The sequence below is a fragment of the Sebastes fasciatus genome, chromosome 24 (assembly GCF_043250625.1).
Source record: "Sebastes fasciatus isolate fSebFas1 chromosome 24, fSebFas1.pri, whole genome shotgun sequence".
NCBI classification, from domain to species: Eukaryota; Metazoa; Chordata; class Actinopteri; order Perciformes; family Sebastidae; genus Sebastes; species Sebastes fasciatus.
In genome coordinates this window covers 7,420,076-7,436,653 of record NC_133818.1, presented here as the reverse complement: position 1 = coordinate 7,436,653, position 16,578 = coordinate 7,420,076, and the positions used below count along the sequence as shown (strand labels likewise).

Below are 16,578 nucleotides of genomic sequence, written 5' to 3'. Positions count from 1 at the left end.
GAAGTGACATAACGAAGGCAGCCATATTGGAGGTCCTCCGTTTTTGGGCAAGACCAGCTGTGAATATTGTGATTTAGAGTGGCCAAATAGACTGCAGACAATGCTGCAATCCAGTGAGAGCAATCAAACAGCGTGATCAGATGACTTTTTTGCCTGAATTCTCCAACATCAACACTAAAACAGTCTTTTCTATCTCTGTTTTTCTACACTGTTTGCACACAGGAATCATCAAATGCACCTTTATCTTGGCACCAGGTGTGTCTTCTTGCAGACATCACTGCAAAAGCTTCAGTTCTGCTCTGTTCCCAGGTTGGCTCTACCGTTCTATTCTCCACGGTTTCCTTATGGTATGTGATGTTTATCATTATGTTCTCCTCTTATACTGCATGCTCTTGTGTGTTTTGCTCCAATCTTCACTCGAGGAGTGGGGGAAGCGTAGTATTGCGATCATTTAGTATAAAAACTATTAACCTCTTAACAATCCGACAGCAGAGGTTGTAGCGGGGTCAGTCCTAAAGCTGATGTGAAGATACTAGTATCATATGAAACTAGAAAACCTAAAGGATCCATTGGTACCAACCATGTCATGTTAGCTTGTCAGGAAGAATGCAATATAACGCTCCAAAGTTGCGCTAAATTTTGGCGAGGAAAAACTTGTAAGGCCATTTTAAAAGGGGTCACTTGACCTCTGACCTCAAGATGTGTGAATGAAAACGCTGAGAAGAACAGAATGGAAACTGTATCTTACTAGATAAAACAGATGTTGACAAACAACAAAATTGCAATATATCTTATCGCAAAACTCAGCACATCATAAAATGTTTAAAGTCAATAAGATATTGTATCGTGGGGCCTCTGGTGATTCCCATCCCAACCCTACTTCTAACTCCAGTTATTGCTAACTGTGTACAGTATTGTTCTCTCAGTTGTACATGATTGTTTTCTATAGGAGGAGAGCAATAAACACCCCAATAACCTCCAGCTCAACATTTTTGTGGTCAAAATTTGGCTTTCAACTCGGTATCTGTTCAGTGTGGTGGACGCCATGAACAGAAAGCAGTGCAGACTAGACGCATTTGTGTATGAGTAGTCATAATATATAATCTAAAGCAGAGGGGCTTTTTTTTTTCTGCCAGTGCTTTGCTCCCAGAATGACCCCATTTAGGGACGGACTCAAAGCAATATTTAACTTTGGTGAAGATGTTTGTAGTTCGTTGGAGAATAGATTTAAGAGGCTTCTTAATCACAGTGTGCAAAGCTTCGGGGACACAGCAGTAGATAACAGCGCCGCACTGGGACATTTGGAAGTTTTTTCTGTTAAATGTTACAATATGAATCATCCATTTAACAGTCTTTTATTTTCTTTTTGTCTATTACCTGCCCAAGAAGGGCCTTTCTTTCAGCGTTCTGTCCTACTTCTTTTAATGTCGTCTCGGTACACGGGTGGCTTATCTCTTATGGTGCTGAATCATACATATAGTGCAAGTAGGAAAAATAGAGGACGCACTTCATCGACGTATAGATATGATTCATGAAAGCAGGCGAAGTGCATTTTTTTCTGGCTCGCTCTCGGTCCGCTCAACCGAGAGCAAGGTAAGAACCGCTGAATAATGATCGCCCCGCGCTCTATAATGTGTTTTTTACAGTTTCCCCAGATGCAAGTGCTTTCTTGCAAGATGACAGCGCCGTCGTCCGCGGGGCGTGCGTGGTCATTCACTAGTTTGATGAACACGAAAACCATATCAAACAAATGCCACAGCTGTCTAAGCTGCCAGATCTGCACTCAATTGAACACTCCAGGGAGGGGATTTGCTTGTTGTTGTCAGTATAGCACCCTGCCTCTCGTGTATAAAATTACTAGCAGCCTCGCATGGGAGCTGCTCATTATAAACGGAGTCTAGTAGTCAGTCGGAGCCACTGGGGAGCATGTGCCTTGCTTAATGGCACTTGGACAGGAGGCAGAAAAGATGCTAATTAACCAGGAAGGATTTCCAATTTTTTAAGAGGACTCAAAAAAACGATGTTCAGCTCACAGTGATATGTCTGTTTATGCATCTCTGGGTCAAGCTTCAGGAACACTAGATCCTACACTTCCCATAATTCACCACCTCTTCATTAGACCCTTGTGTCCTTGGAAATCTCCACATCTTTTAAACTCCACGCAGCCAGTGTGTAACAACAGCACATTATTTTGCAGGTCAAAGTTCAAACAGACTGAACTCAAGGCAGTATCAAATCATGCCTGGAAATTAATAAGTGGACTTTTTGACCACTAGTAGCACTTAAAGTAATGGTTTCACATTATTCCACTGATCGACATGTGGTGGTAATGCGCCAAGAACCACAGCAGTGCACCAACAAAAGGCTGCTAGCTAGCAAACGGCAACCTCCGGGTCTGAAAAGTGAAGCCAAAGCGGAAGTGCCTTAAACTTGCATTATTTCTAATAGCCAGCAGTAGGCGACTCCTCTGGTTGCAAAAAGAAGTCTGATTGTATTGTCCTTTCACAGTGTGTTTACAGTTCATGAAAGTAAAAATGTCTTATTCAGCGTTCGGTTGCACTTAACTCCACCCTCTCGTGTCTGGTTGCAGAAAACCAAGATGGTGACAGCCAAAAACCAAGATGGCAACGGCTTCAAAACCACGTCCACAGTCCACTAAGCAATGGACAACATCAAGGTGACTACATCCACTTCTTATATACAGTCTATGCTAGCTAGTAAACATAACCTTTGTTTGTTTACAAAAGAATTCACAGGGCACCTTTAATTCCTCATTGAAATGAATGGGCAGCAAATTTAGGTTCAATCTCACCTTCAGACTTAAGAAATCTCCCCACATATCCACAGAAGGCATTTTACAAGTTAGTAGTACTCCCCATTATGAGCAAACTGAACTTAATGTGTAAAATCGATGTCCACGCTAAAACCCACCTCCCTGTGTCTGAGGATGTCACACTCTTCTAATCCATGCAGCAGGTTCCCTCCAAACTATATTTGATAAAGCAGATTAGTAGTATATTATGTGCAGCAGGGGACAGAATTGCTACACGGGGCTACTCCGCTCTGGCTACAGTTCCTGTGTAAGAAGCCGCCAGAACCACTAAAGGCCCCTGAAAGTCTTGAACAAAGTGAAATCATGATCAATTAAGGAAAAGGGTTTGATAGGTGAGAAGAGTGACTTTGCCCTTTTCTCAGGCAGACAATGTAGATTAAAGGTGGGGTGAGGTGAGCTGTGGATTTGTTACTGCACCGTGGGACACTTAATCATAGCGTTCATAATAGGAACCTCATTTAGTTGCCCCCGGCTCCTCTGGGCTCTGTTGCCTTAGAACAATAATGCGTGAGCAAGGAGCCCCCTTTGAAGGTGACATTTGGAGAAAAAGGTTGCCGCAATGCCACCACAGACTTTGATAAATTATTTTTCATCAGCACAGAGCACGCTCTGCACCTGTGCATGGGTCTAATGAAAGAGGAGAGGGCAGTGTTGTTAGCCAAACTCCGAGCGCGTGCTCGTCTCATGCGTGTGTGTTCATGCGTCAAGGCGAGTCGGCGTGCGCTCCAGTATTGTGTAACCCAAGGGATTCTGTGTTTGTCCTTTCGGCTTTCCTACAAACGAGGAGAAGTTATTGAGTCAGCATGGGAAACAAAAGCAAAAACATGAAATATGAGCGGAGGAAATGAACAACAAAGAAGATAGCCTTTAATCACACGATTCCTTTATTTTTAACAAATCCAATTAGGCACACATCTGAGTAAAAAACGGTGAGGAAACTCTTCCTTTCCTCCGTTTTGCTGCAATTCAGCATTGAAATACACAATGTGTCAGAATATGTATAATGCACTGTAACGTTGCTCTGACTACAAAAGCAGCCACTTCAGTGGTGAAATGTAAGAGAAAGCCAACAAGACAATCACTGTCTCCTGAAAGCTGTCAGCGCTCAAGGCATCTACCTATCAACGGATCTCCTGCTGTGTTCTCTGCTTCAGGCGTTTATTTTCTCACAGCGTTTTTTTTTTATTCACACGGTCCCTCTTGGAAATGATGTTTGTGTGCCTGCGTATGTACCTCATTGAGGCATTAAATGACAAGCTGGCAGCATCAAAACAGACTTGATGGGAGGGACACCGTTGAGTGCCTCTGAATGTGCTGACGCCCGGCTCGCACCATAAAGGTGCTGCGAAACAAAAGTCAAGGGGATGAAGGGGATGGTGTGATCGCAGCCTCGGGGTGTTGGGATCACACGCAAAGCTCCCACATGAGGTGCTTAGGTGCTGCTGAGGGAATGCTGAGTAGTCTTAAAGATAATAGACAAGGATGGTTGTTTGATGTTTATCTTAAATCTATTGTTTTTCAATTATTATCATGGTTACGGGTGATTTTACAGCTAATTTATTTACTTAAATCTGCATAAAACCGATTTAGGGGTTAGAATAACTCCACAAGAAGCTACATAACACAACATCTGACACATTATCTACTGTCAAATTGTTATTGCTGACCTGCTAGCAACATTAGCATTCATTTTGAGCCGTGTTTCTGACAACGTGATGAAGATAAGACCAATATTTAATCTCCTTTTAGCTTTATTTTGGTCTCCACCAAGTCCTGTATAGCGTACAGTGGATTTTTAGAGATTTGTACTAAAAACAGCTTCCTACTTAAGCTGGAAATGCTGATGAGAGCGGTGAGACTCAATCAAAACAGTATCAAATTGGCATATTCTACTACACAGACTGGTGACGGTTATGAAAAGTTAAAGTTACATCTCCTCACTCGAGCCTACGGTTCCACGAGCAGCTGTCAATCATGACGTCTCGCCCCTTTTTATAGCATCAAATGACTGATTCAAACCAAATTTATCAGAAAAATTAACACTTGAACATTCATCTGCGTGATAAGAACTACCTAAAATGACAGAAACCATCTTTGGGAAACATTTATTCAACGTTTACTTTGACTTTTTAGTTTGACCCATTCGGTAACATGGAGGGATTTATGACCTATACTGCAGCCAGCCACCAGGGGGCAATCCAGATGTTTTGCCTTCACTTTTGGGGAGCTGTCATGTCGTCCATCTTTATATACAGTCTATGGTTCATCACTACTAGCGACACCTTTGACATTACATGTCATTTCATCTATTGCTAATGTAGAAATATTAATTAGAGCAGCTTTAATTTAATTTTAATCAGTCTCTCCCTTCACAGCCAAATGATGCCGCTCTGCACGGCTCCAGTATGTCTGTGTTTCGTACTATAAACTTGTAATATGTCCACGTCTGACATTCATGAGAGCTACTTCTATAGTCCTTTGTACAAGACATCCCTGGCAGGCTACTTTGTCTTTTTAAAAATAGCACCGAGATATCATGGAAGCATAAATCCCTATGTGGCAAATTGCTTATGTTTCCCTTTGGACTGTCTCTGGCATATAATGATAGTCAAAAAAAAATATCTCTGGAAAGCCTATAAACTGCATATTCAATGCAAATGGCCAAATTAGTCTTCTGGTCCCCTAGCAACCGAGCACTCTGGGAGGGGAGCCGTGTGCAGACGCTGGGAAAACGAAGTTCACATCAGTTTCTGGGATGCTGATTCTTTTTGTCCAATTCTTCTTACAAGTCCTATACATAACATATTCACTGGATATTTCTTTAAAATATGCATAGGCCGGGTGCTTAAAACAACCAAAGGGCTATTAATTATGGATAATGGCCCCCGTTGTTCCGTCCGGTGTCTCCCGAACAGTTGGCAGCAGTGTCTTGGCATAATAGGGCTGTCACTTCTTTGTTTTTTTCCGGCGAACCTTAGAGGGACAAATAGAGGGATTGGGTGACAGCTTGGGAGTTAAACTTTGAAGTGGCATGCTTTTTTTTCTACAATTTGTGTTAAAAATGTTGAACAAATGGGTGAAAAGTGCCACTTTGAATCTGCTGTGGTGACAAAAAACATTCGTCTGTCAGCTGTATATCTACTGCAGAGGGTTTGCTTTATATTTTATCTCACCAGCTTTTTCTCGTTGTGGTCAACATATCTGGTTTGGGTAAGCAAAAAACATTTGGTATAACCATTAAAACTGCACTTTTAGAGGATTCAAAGCATCTGTCAATTCAATTCAAGATCCTCCTGTTACAAATGTTTAACTCATAAATATTACAACGCTCCTTTGCTCGATTCAGCACACTCAAGAGTTTTGCTGCTGCAGCCTTTTTTTGGTCTGGTATGACCAGTAGCTCAAGATATCCTCATTCAACGGTTTGTATGATATCTTACGAGAAATGATTCCTAATTTTTTGTGTGTTTTCATATGAATGTCCAGCAACACACGTGTCAATTTACGCTCCAATCTTTTCAAAATAAACTTCCGTCTTCACAGTAAACAACTTGGTTAGGTTTAGGCAACATAACTATTTAGTTATGTTTAGGAAAAGATTGTTGTTTGGGTTAAAATAGCTCCGGAAGTGGTGTAACTCAAGTACGGAAATTGCGTGACGAAATCTACTCAGTAAGGTTTAGGAAAAGATTGTGATCTGGGTTAACATAACACTAGAAGTGGCGTAATTCAAGTACGGAAGTTATGTGACAATTACTACTTGACTAGGTTTAGGAAAAGATCGTGGTTTGGGTTTAAACTACTCCAGAAGTGGAATATGCTTATGTGGATGACATACAAATTGATTTTGTGGGATATAAACGAATTACAGTGCATTACTTTTCGTGGGTATAGCTACGAACGGTGTATGAGAACAGCCTGAGTAGCTTATGGTGGCTAATGGTTGCTAATGTTAGCAAACTATTGCTGTTTAGCTGAAACGATTAAGTGACTTTGCTGACTTCAGTAGTCCTCCCGACTAGTGCTTTGTTTTATGTCACAAATATTTCAACGGGTTTGTCACAACCGGAAGTTGAGACACCGCACCTCGTCAGGAGACATGTTTGTAATTTTCCTGTCCCATTCCACTTAACGATGATGTCTTTAAAGCAACTAACTCTAGAGGACCATGGGAAATCACGGAGTAAATTGAAATTCCATTATAACGCAATCACCGCTTCCTGCCACTGTTCATCATCGCTTTAATTGCTCCAATAACAATTTCAACAACATCTTATCCCTCGTAATTATTTACTAATGAAATAAAACTCAAGCTTTTTCCAGCTTGTGACCTTTTAGTTTCAATCCGGCCCGAGTGCTCATTAAAGTATATTACCACTCTGCACTATTTAAGGGGCCAAATCTGTAGTTTGAGAAGCCGTGCCCCGGAGGAAATCCAGTTTTTTTTAAACCGAGGAACCTCGCTCGTTCCTCACTGTCAAACTGTTCAGTGCTGACTGTGATAAAACCCTGCATGAGCCCGCTGCTGTGTGTGATGGAGAAGGAGAAAAAAGAAAGTGTTGCAGTCTTACTGTATATGTGGTGGGAGGGTCCGGGAAAAAAATGCGGAGGGATGATGATGGAAGGGACAGGCAGGAGAGAATAAAAGAAGTGAGGGGGAAACAAAGGAGAATACGACAACGGCGAGGAAGAATGCGATGAAAGGAAGGAGGGGCGATGTGAAGGGAAGGGAATAATGGACATGTGAGGATAGGAAAGGAAGCAGGTGTACGAGGAAGGAAGGACGGAAAAGTACAGGGATTACCGCTGGAAAGTATTTAAACGCACTCATCCTCGACATTACCCAAGAACACTTAGCGACAACTTGACCCCAGAGTCATGTTTATATGTAAGCCTGTAAAGCGGTGCCAGAGAAGGCCTGTACTTGGTCATGTTCACCTTCCCCTCCCTCCCTATTAAAAGACCGGTGGGCCTTAAACTACGCACTTCTTTAGCCAAGAGAAGCGGTACTAATGTACACAGCGCTATAAGAGGCACAGAAGGAGCAGAATAGCGAGAGGGAGATAATTCCACCAGCCTCCTGTGTCGGCTTTTTGATGTTTGTCAGTAAACAGTAGCATCAAACACGACTCTCCCTTAAAAAGGAATATAGGAATAAACAAAAGGATCGCCTCATTGTCACGCCGAGATGTTCGCCTCAGAGTGAGTGATCTAATAAGCCATTATCCAACACTTCTGGCGCTATAAATAGTCATTACTTGTCATGTCCAGGATTGGATGCTAAACCCCTTGAGATCAGGCTGTGAAGGCTGACAAAGAATGAAGCTCAGGGAGGCGTTTTCAATAATACCCCTTCAAACAGCAGTACCTATTTGAGGATTTTTGCTTCATTTGTTTGCCTTTCTATCCCGGGCCGCCGCCGCTACAGTTGACGAGCCAGCCGCATTCATCATTTCTCATATTGTGCCGTGTCATTCGGAGGTGAGCGGCGTGGATAATCAAGCGAATCATGAGGCTGGAGGAGAGCAATTTTTGTGCATTGGGATTTTTTGTTCTCTGATTATTTTTTTTCGCCCCATGGGCTGCCGTGAGACGGTGAAATTACACACGTACATGCGGAAATATGAAGATGTGCATTTCTCATCTGTCATCTCCTGTTGTCAATTGCCTGTTTTGATGCGTCAGTGCCCGATGGGAGTCTGAGTAATGAGTGCATGTTCTCATCATGCTCATTTCAGTGTGGCAACCTTGAGCCAGGAGCCAGTTGTCTATCAGGTAGCGCCACTCTCGCTGTGCATAAATATCATTTACAGACTGTAAAATCCTAAACAGCCCAGTGGGTCAGTCATGACGTTGCAGAAAATTTCCAGCTCTGCTGATGAGATGGCAAACAGGAGTAATGAGCTGCCTTTAAGTGGCCTCTTGTGGGTTCGCTGTGCTTATAACCTCCTGTTGAACAAATTCAAGTTATTTGATAAATGACTGTTTGCTTGAACCCTGCCCCGAAACAGTGATTGTTCAATCATAGCTTAGCAACCGTAACTAGGCCCTGCAGGCCTGTCAAGCATAAGATTTCTCTCCACATGCTTAAGTGGTGTGCATGTAGTCAGAGAGATACTCTATGTTTCACAAACTCTGAAATGAGACAACCTAGTCAGTTTTTTGTGGGCTGCCTGGATCATTTCAGATTCTGATTTTTGAAAACAAGAATAATAAAGCAACAAATCTAACCCCTGTACTGGTTGTCTAAATATGTAAGCTATAAGCAGAGGGAAATAATCGTACGATACTGAATTTTTGTCAGGAACATGCAGCTTTAGCGTCAATCTTTTACCATTAAATCATATAATTTATGTAGCCATCAAGTGCATATTTAAGATGCTCATTTTCAAACCAGTAAGCTTGAAACACTCTTCTCATTCTAGAAATGAGAAGCCTGCTTTTGTTTTCTTAAAGGTGCAGTGTGTATGATCTGGCGGCACCTATTGGTGAGGTTGCATATTGCAACCAACTGAAACTCCTCCCGTGTGCGAAGCATGTAGGAGAACTACAGTTGCCGACGCAAAATTGGTAATAGTCCTATCTAGAGCCAGTGTTTGGTTTGTCCGTTAGCCTGTAGAAACATGGCGGCCGACTCTGTGAAGAGGAACCGCTCCGTTTGTAGATATAAATGTCTCATTCTAAGCTAATGAAAGCACTTCATATGTTTAGGTGATTATACACTAAAGAAAACATTGATACCATTCAGCCACTAGATGTCACATTCTCCCTCCCCAATTCCATTGCATTCACTTCACAACAAGTCGTTGCCAGGCACTTACCACTTACTGACGACCTAGAGATACCACGTGATATCAGCGTTGTTATAATATTGGCTCACAAGCCTTGTTAGAAGTGAGAACCAAACGTCAGATATCTTCCACAGACATAAACAAAACATTAATTTTGGACCCGCCAAAATTTGATTAATTCACAATGTTGTCCCATTTCTGCCAATAGGGGGATCTATATATGCTACACACTGTTCCTTTAAAGTAGTTTTTTTGAATATGTGAGAATGGAAGCATAGCAACAGTAACTAACGGGAGAGGGGCTTAGCGAACTTGGTAATCATTTTGTCTGTTTCAACCCATCGCACCCTCAAGTGTAGAAGCAAATTGTGTCAATATTCTTTGGATCACATGCAGCACCTACCACCAAGGTGCCAATTGATGATGTTTCCTCAAAGCCTGACCTGCCCAGAAAATAACACATGACAGCCAGGTTGAAACATGTAGTGATCGTGCCTTGGGGCTAAAAATAAAGTGCACGAAACACAGCCTCAGATTCCCCGGGTTCATTTTCCAACTAGCTTATTTGCCCGTTCATTAATCTGTTTATCCTCTCCAGAGTGTTTCCTCACACAGTCCTCAAGTTCCACCTGGCCGGCATGTGTTTTTTCTCTCTCCTCCCGCACACGAGGTCCAAATATGTGTCATGAAAATGAATTGCCCTTAATTGGATATGGTGTGAAAGGGTCGAGCCGGAGCGGAGTCTTCTCAAGAATGGTGGAACTTCAGGAGTTGGTTAAGTGGTTTCATGGGGCCAAGAAATACAATTGTTGCAGCTCAGTGTGTCCTCACTTTCTCCAAAAATGTAAGAAAATCCTTGTTTTCAGCTTGACCTGCTATGACCACACTTTTGATAAAAAAAGTTTCTAAACTCACAGAGAACACATGACTCCACTTAAACAAAGACTTGGATCTGAGCACGCTCTTTTTAGCGCGAGATTAACATATTTAAGAATAAATTATCAATATGAAAATGACAGCTAAATAATACCTGTTTCATTATCTTCAATAAGTATGAGAAAATTACAGCGTGTCTTGAGCTAAAATATCGCTATGAGGAAGCAATTATAGAGCAACTCGGAGTTCCTGTGAATGTTGAAACTTTGGAGAGACTGAGCTTCAGAAGCTAATAGGGCTTGTGGACACAAATACGGTGCAACAGAGCGGAACGTGCCCTCGCCGTCTCAAAAGAAATTGGGCAGATAAATTGCAAGGATTTTTTGAAAACAACCACTCCCCAACTTAAGCCGCTGTACATCCCTCCCTTGTTTCTTCATTTCATGCAACACTATCCAAGGTGTTGACTGGAGAGCGGCGTACATCCACGCACAAAGGTCCAATTTTACACACTCGCTCTCCAGACTTTGGTGTCGTGATTATCAGTTTGCCTTCTGGCTTTGGATATCTGAAGTGAAACCCGGGCGAACACACGTGCGATACTCTTACCAGCACATACAAAAGGGTATTAAGAGACACACAGGTGGCTAATGCTCCGGGGCTCCTTCATTCAGCCGTGTTCTTAAGCGGCAGACATCACAGCAGTGTTGGAGTGCTTTCTCCCTCAGGGCTGCTGGAGTGTTTTCTCTCACCTCCTTTTCAGCCTCAGCAAGACCTAAAAATGTGTAAGTGGTTAATCCCAATTAATCTGGAGTTTACAGAAATCCTTTATTACTCCGCTGAATTAGCTTAGTGGTCTTAATCCCTCGACAATGAGTGCAGGCGTCAGCGTGCGCCCACATGTACAGATTTACGCTTGCACACACCTTGTGCTACCAAAACCAGCGTTGGGGACTAAATGTACACAATTACTTTAATCTGATTTAGAGATGGAGTTATCTAATCCAAATTAATAATAGCTGCAGGACATCATTGTTGTCATCTTCCTTGTTATTTACGACATTTGCAAAGATGTCAAGAACCTTTATTTTGCATTTAAGTGTAATTTTACTTCAATAAAATTATGTGTGCAGGATGAGGCGGTTCTCGTACACCGTTCGTAGTTCTACCTACGATAGGTAATGCACTGCAATTTGTATATATAGCACAAAATCAATGCGTATTTAATCCATTTAATCCACAAACCACTGTTTGTATCCCGTGTGAAACCAGAAGTCAACGTTTATGTATTTGTCATGTAACGTCCGTACTTAATTCACGCCACTTTCGTAGTTATTTTAACCCAAAACACAATCTTTTCCTAAACCTAAATAAGTAGTTTTGTTGCCAAAACATAACCAAGTTGTTTCCTGTGAAGACAGAAGTTGATTTTGAAAAGACCGTATGCGTGTAAACGCACTAAAAATGAGGAATAACTTTTCGTAAGATATCATACGAACCGTTGTATGAGGAGACGTTGGCAGGACGTTTACTTACGGAGTGTTTCTTACATTGTGGTGTTGCTATTTTTACTTAAGTAAAAGGATCTTAGTATGTCCTGCATCAGTGCTTTTAACCATATTCACAATCTTCCCATTAACTTAACCAAGTAGTTTCAGTTACCAAACTTAACAAAACTATAACCACACTGCTTACTTTACTTAAATACATTTAGGGAATGTTCAAGAGACAGATTTTAACAACAGGAACAATTAATATATAAAATAATATTTTGAAAATAGTCAAAATTGGTACAGCAGAGTCCAAGATATCTTGACTCTTAGTCCTAAAAGCAAGACATCCCAGTCAAATTTGAGATTTTGCTTCCATAACACGTCTTCTTTCAGACTAGTGAAAAGATAACATCCAAAATACACATTTGGTTGTTTATTTTACTACTTCGTCTATTTGCATCTGTAGATTTCTACTAAATTAACTAACAAGTTAGCATTAGATAGTGCCTCATTTGTACATTTAAACAAAAAACAATTGTCTTAATGTAAGTAATCAACTGAGGAAGTTTCATGGTGAAATCTATTAGTTAAACATTTTCACTCTATTTAATTGTAGTGTCAAAATGTATGGGATTTCAGTTTTACAATACATATCTTTAAAGGTGTTTTTTCCTCAGACTCTGAGCCAGAAATCTCCACTTCAGTAGCTATTACATCCACCAAACCTGCCCTTTTTCATTCCTATCTATATTCTGAAGGTTTGCACCGAGGGGGTTTGTTCATATATCATTCATAGCCTGATTTATAGAACATCTTATTCCTCAAAACATGGCAAAAATTGATTTTTTTGATGGCTGATGACAGCATTTTCAGATTTTTTACTCTAATACGTCAACAAAATGAAATGAAAAAAACGTTTGAACCTGGATTTATCTTATGTCCAGGTGTCTGTTCTTGGAATGTATGAACATTAGCACATATTTTACAAGATAATGCCTCATTTGCATATTTAAACAAACATTTTCAGAAAACTTGTAATACAAAAGATAATTGTCTTAATGTAAGTAATCAACTGGGGAAGTTTAATGGTGATATCTGTTGGTTAAAATGTTTACCCTATTCACCTGGGGTGTCTTCCTTTAATATGGCTCTAACTCCAAAACCACTACACTTCCCATAATGCAACTCAATAGCATATTTCACTAGATCTTACACATTTTAATTTATATTATACATATAATATCTTAATATTGGTTTAAGTTGCAGAACATTGCTGCTGACTAAGCTTGGAAAATTGTGGATTACATTCGAAATTACAGTTATGCATTTTTTTGCAGGTAATGTGTCACAGATTAGCGTACAGTTAGAAAATAACCTCTGCAGCCTCGGAGGATGAACACGCGTACACAAAAGCACATCCCTGCAGTATAATTTTCTGCTCTCAGATGATAATTAACAATTTAATGTCACAGCATATAATTGCAGATGAGGTGAATTAATCACATTATCTCAATTTCATAGAGTGTCCAAACAAAGACGAGCGTACTCATGCGACGCAGCGTGTCTATTTAAGTCCCGTGTGGGTTTATAAGACGGGGAAAACTAACTTGTTAATCCCTATCTATAACCAGAGCACTTCTTCATCCAGCCTCATTTATTTAACCTTGTTTACTGTACAGCTGCATTTGAATAATTGGGACTTTATGTTTCATGCTGTGGACAGTTTGACATTAGCAGGGACATTAGGGATGAATTGATGCTGTTGGGATAGCATTAATTTCCACCCACCTGCCTGCTCCCACCACCCAACCTGTCTGGGTGTCGAAACCTGTGATCAATCTTGGATTTGATTAAACGTATCCGCAGATGAGAAGAGAGTGAGGGTGGAATACGGGTAAACAAGGATTAAAGGGATAGTTTGTTCCATAGATCGTGTGTTAGATGATGGTTGAAAACAGACAGGAGTACCAGCAAGGGAGCAAAGCGAGGCACTGTTGTGGACGGGGCTACAGTCCTTTCCAGACTGCCACCAGACTCCTTTGACAAAAACAGTAACTTTACCTTGCAGAGGTGTGTTACTTTGGTGTTTTAAGGGGTTAGTTTGGATTCCCTAAAGTCACAATTACACAAACAATCTTCCCGATCGAGGCAGCGATAGACCAGCAACATCCGTGTTCTGCAAGGTCAAATTACTGTTTTTGTCAAAGGTGTCTTTGAAGCGAGCATAGATGGATATAACGGCTTCAGTTCCCTGTTGGAAAGGGCCGACTGACGGCAAGGTACAGCGGTGAAAATATTCTAAATATAGCGTACACTTAAACTGATATTGATTCTTTTAGGTGGCTAAAATACGTTTTACTGTTGCCCCTGTCCACAGCAGTAAATTGCTTTGCTTCTCAGCTGTAACTCATGTCTGCTTCTCCAAGCTGGGGGCGTCCATCCGATTAGACTTTTATCAGGCCATTAAATAGGCATTATCGTTCGCTATAAGCACCATAGATGCGGGTCAATAGGGGTATAATGCACCCACAAGTAGGTTTTATCATCTATTCACATGGACGATCACCGACAGAAGGAATAAAAGAACACGACAGCGACCTCTAGCGACCGTAGTGGTTATGACAGTAGCAGAAGCAGAAGTCAGGCGCTTTGGTATGGATATCGTGAAACTCCATATGGGGTGGAGGTCGAGAGCGATGGATAGGGGCGTATCCCGTGTGAAACCATCAACGTGTAGTTATCTTTGTGTTCTCAAGTTTCACTTTCACTTTTTAAGCGTAGTTATTTAAAGCCAAAACACAATGTTTTCCCTTAAACTTAACTAAGTGGTGTTGTTGCCTAAACCGAAAGAAGCTGTTTTGTTTGTGTTCAAAATGTGACGTTTCATTCAGTTTGACAACGTGTTGCTTTTCCGCTTTCACTTTTACAATACAGTAGGTGTAGTAGGCCCCTACTGACCCACATCCATGGTACTAATAGTGACCGATAATGCACATTTAATGGCCTGATAACAGTCAAATTGGTTGCATCTACTGTAGGTAATACACTGACTATGGGAACAAACCTCATACAACCCTACTTCAAAGCACCTGAACTATCCCTTTAATCCTACTGTATTACAGCATTAAACTTTAATAATGGATTCTTTCATCATAATCTCCATGTTATTACAGCGACTAAACAAATACTGTGGTTTATGTATTTACAACATCGGGAGAAAAAAGTTTCTTCTCCGAGGCACTTGACTTGTCAGTGACCTTTTGGGAGAAGCCAAAAAACCTCCTCAAATAACAAATGAGTCACACAGTGTCTTCAAAGGGGGGGACCGTTGTGCACGTACAGTCTGCATGTGCAAACACGTCCAAAAAAACCTCTCACACCAGTGACGCAGGGGAGCCGGCGCTTTTATTCTCTGTACTAAACAGGATTTGGTGTCATGTTTGAGGCAAATCGCCTCAGAGTGGCACATTGTGAAGATAAGGTCACATAGAGAGTTAGTTCAGCACCTCTCAGCTGGAGGAATTGTGTGTGTGTGTGTTGTCCGCAACCTAAAAAACATATTTACACTCAGAAGCCAGAGTGCTAATCTAAAATGTCCAGATGTCTCGGACTGTGTCATCGTGTGATTTATTATGATTTGCTGGGTCGGGATGTTTGAATAAATTGCTGCCCGGAACATAACATAAGCTCAATTTTTTAAATTAGAGATGGCTCCTGCACTTACATACACCCCTCAGTTATTACAAAACGCTATGATTAAGATGATTTACATATTTTAGCTAATGTTGGCTGCTCATTTTCAGCTCACATAATAAGTCTGCCTGTAATGTGACATCCTCAGTGATTTATCCAAAATGCTTTATGTGTTTTACCGAGTAAATGAAATGAACCAATTCGCATCTGAGTCATAAAACAAAAGGCCTGCAGGCTTCCTGGTGGCTCAGCTGGCAACCGCACGTGACATTATGAGTTTGGCCAACAATCACTAGCGTCGGGAAGCCTCTGGTCAGTGCAAACTCGAAAGTAGGACAAAATGCTGCAGATCTGTGCTGCAACATAAAACAACTTGTTTTCTCCACCGTTCTATTTCAAGCCAACGTGATGTATTTTAGCCCGATACGGCTGCACCTCTCAAGTCAGGCAGATAATGAATAGATAATCACGGCTTTGTGGGCACCAACAACAACAAAGAAAATCCATTCATCTTCGCAACACTCCGCTCATTATCCCCGGCAATCTGAGAAAATAACTGGCATTTGTGAAAACATCTTACAGTGAGAAGAGTGTGCAAATTATGCGTTCCGTTTCGGCAGACGCTGAATAGGAGATGTCTTTTTCTTAAATATGGTATAAAAATGTGTGGCGGGCCCATTTTCAGTCAAGGTCAGCGCTCATTAATCGGTCAAGGCTTTCACGTGTACTTGTGCTTTTCGTCAAGAGTTGCGGGGGCAGAGTTACAAGCAGCTGCTAAATTACAAATCAGTGGTGGTGGAAATACAAACAGAATGCATTCACTCCCAATGTTGAGTCACCTGCACTTCACTTGAGTACTTTCATTTCTTTCTTCTACTTCACTTCAGATAGG

At 41.3% G+C, this 16,578-nt stretch overlaps 1 long non-coding RNA gene across 3 annotated transcripts in view; it reads left to right on the top strand.

Moving 5' to 3' along the window:
- LOC141763088 (uncharacterized) overlaps positions 1-16,578 on the top strand; it is a 129,273-nt gene that overhangs the window by 108,149 nt on the left and 4,546 nt on the right. For all 3 annotated transcript variants that reach the window (XR_012593009.1, XR_012593007.1, XR_012593008.1), the window contains exon 6: positions 223-351. This is a non-coding gene — a long non-coding RNA (uncharacterized LOC141763088). The remainder of the gene's footprint in view (positions 1-222; positions 352-16,578) is intronic.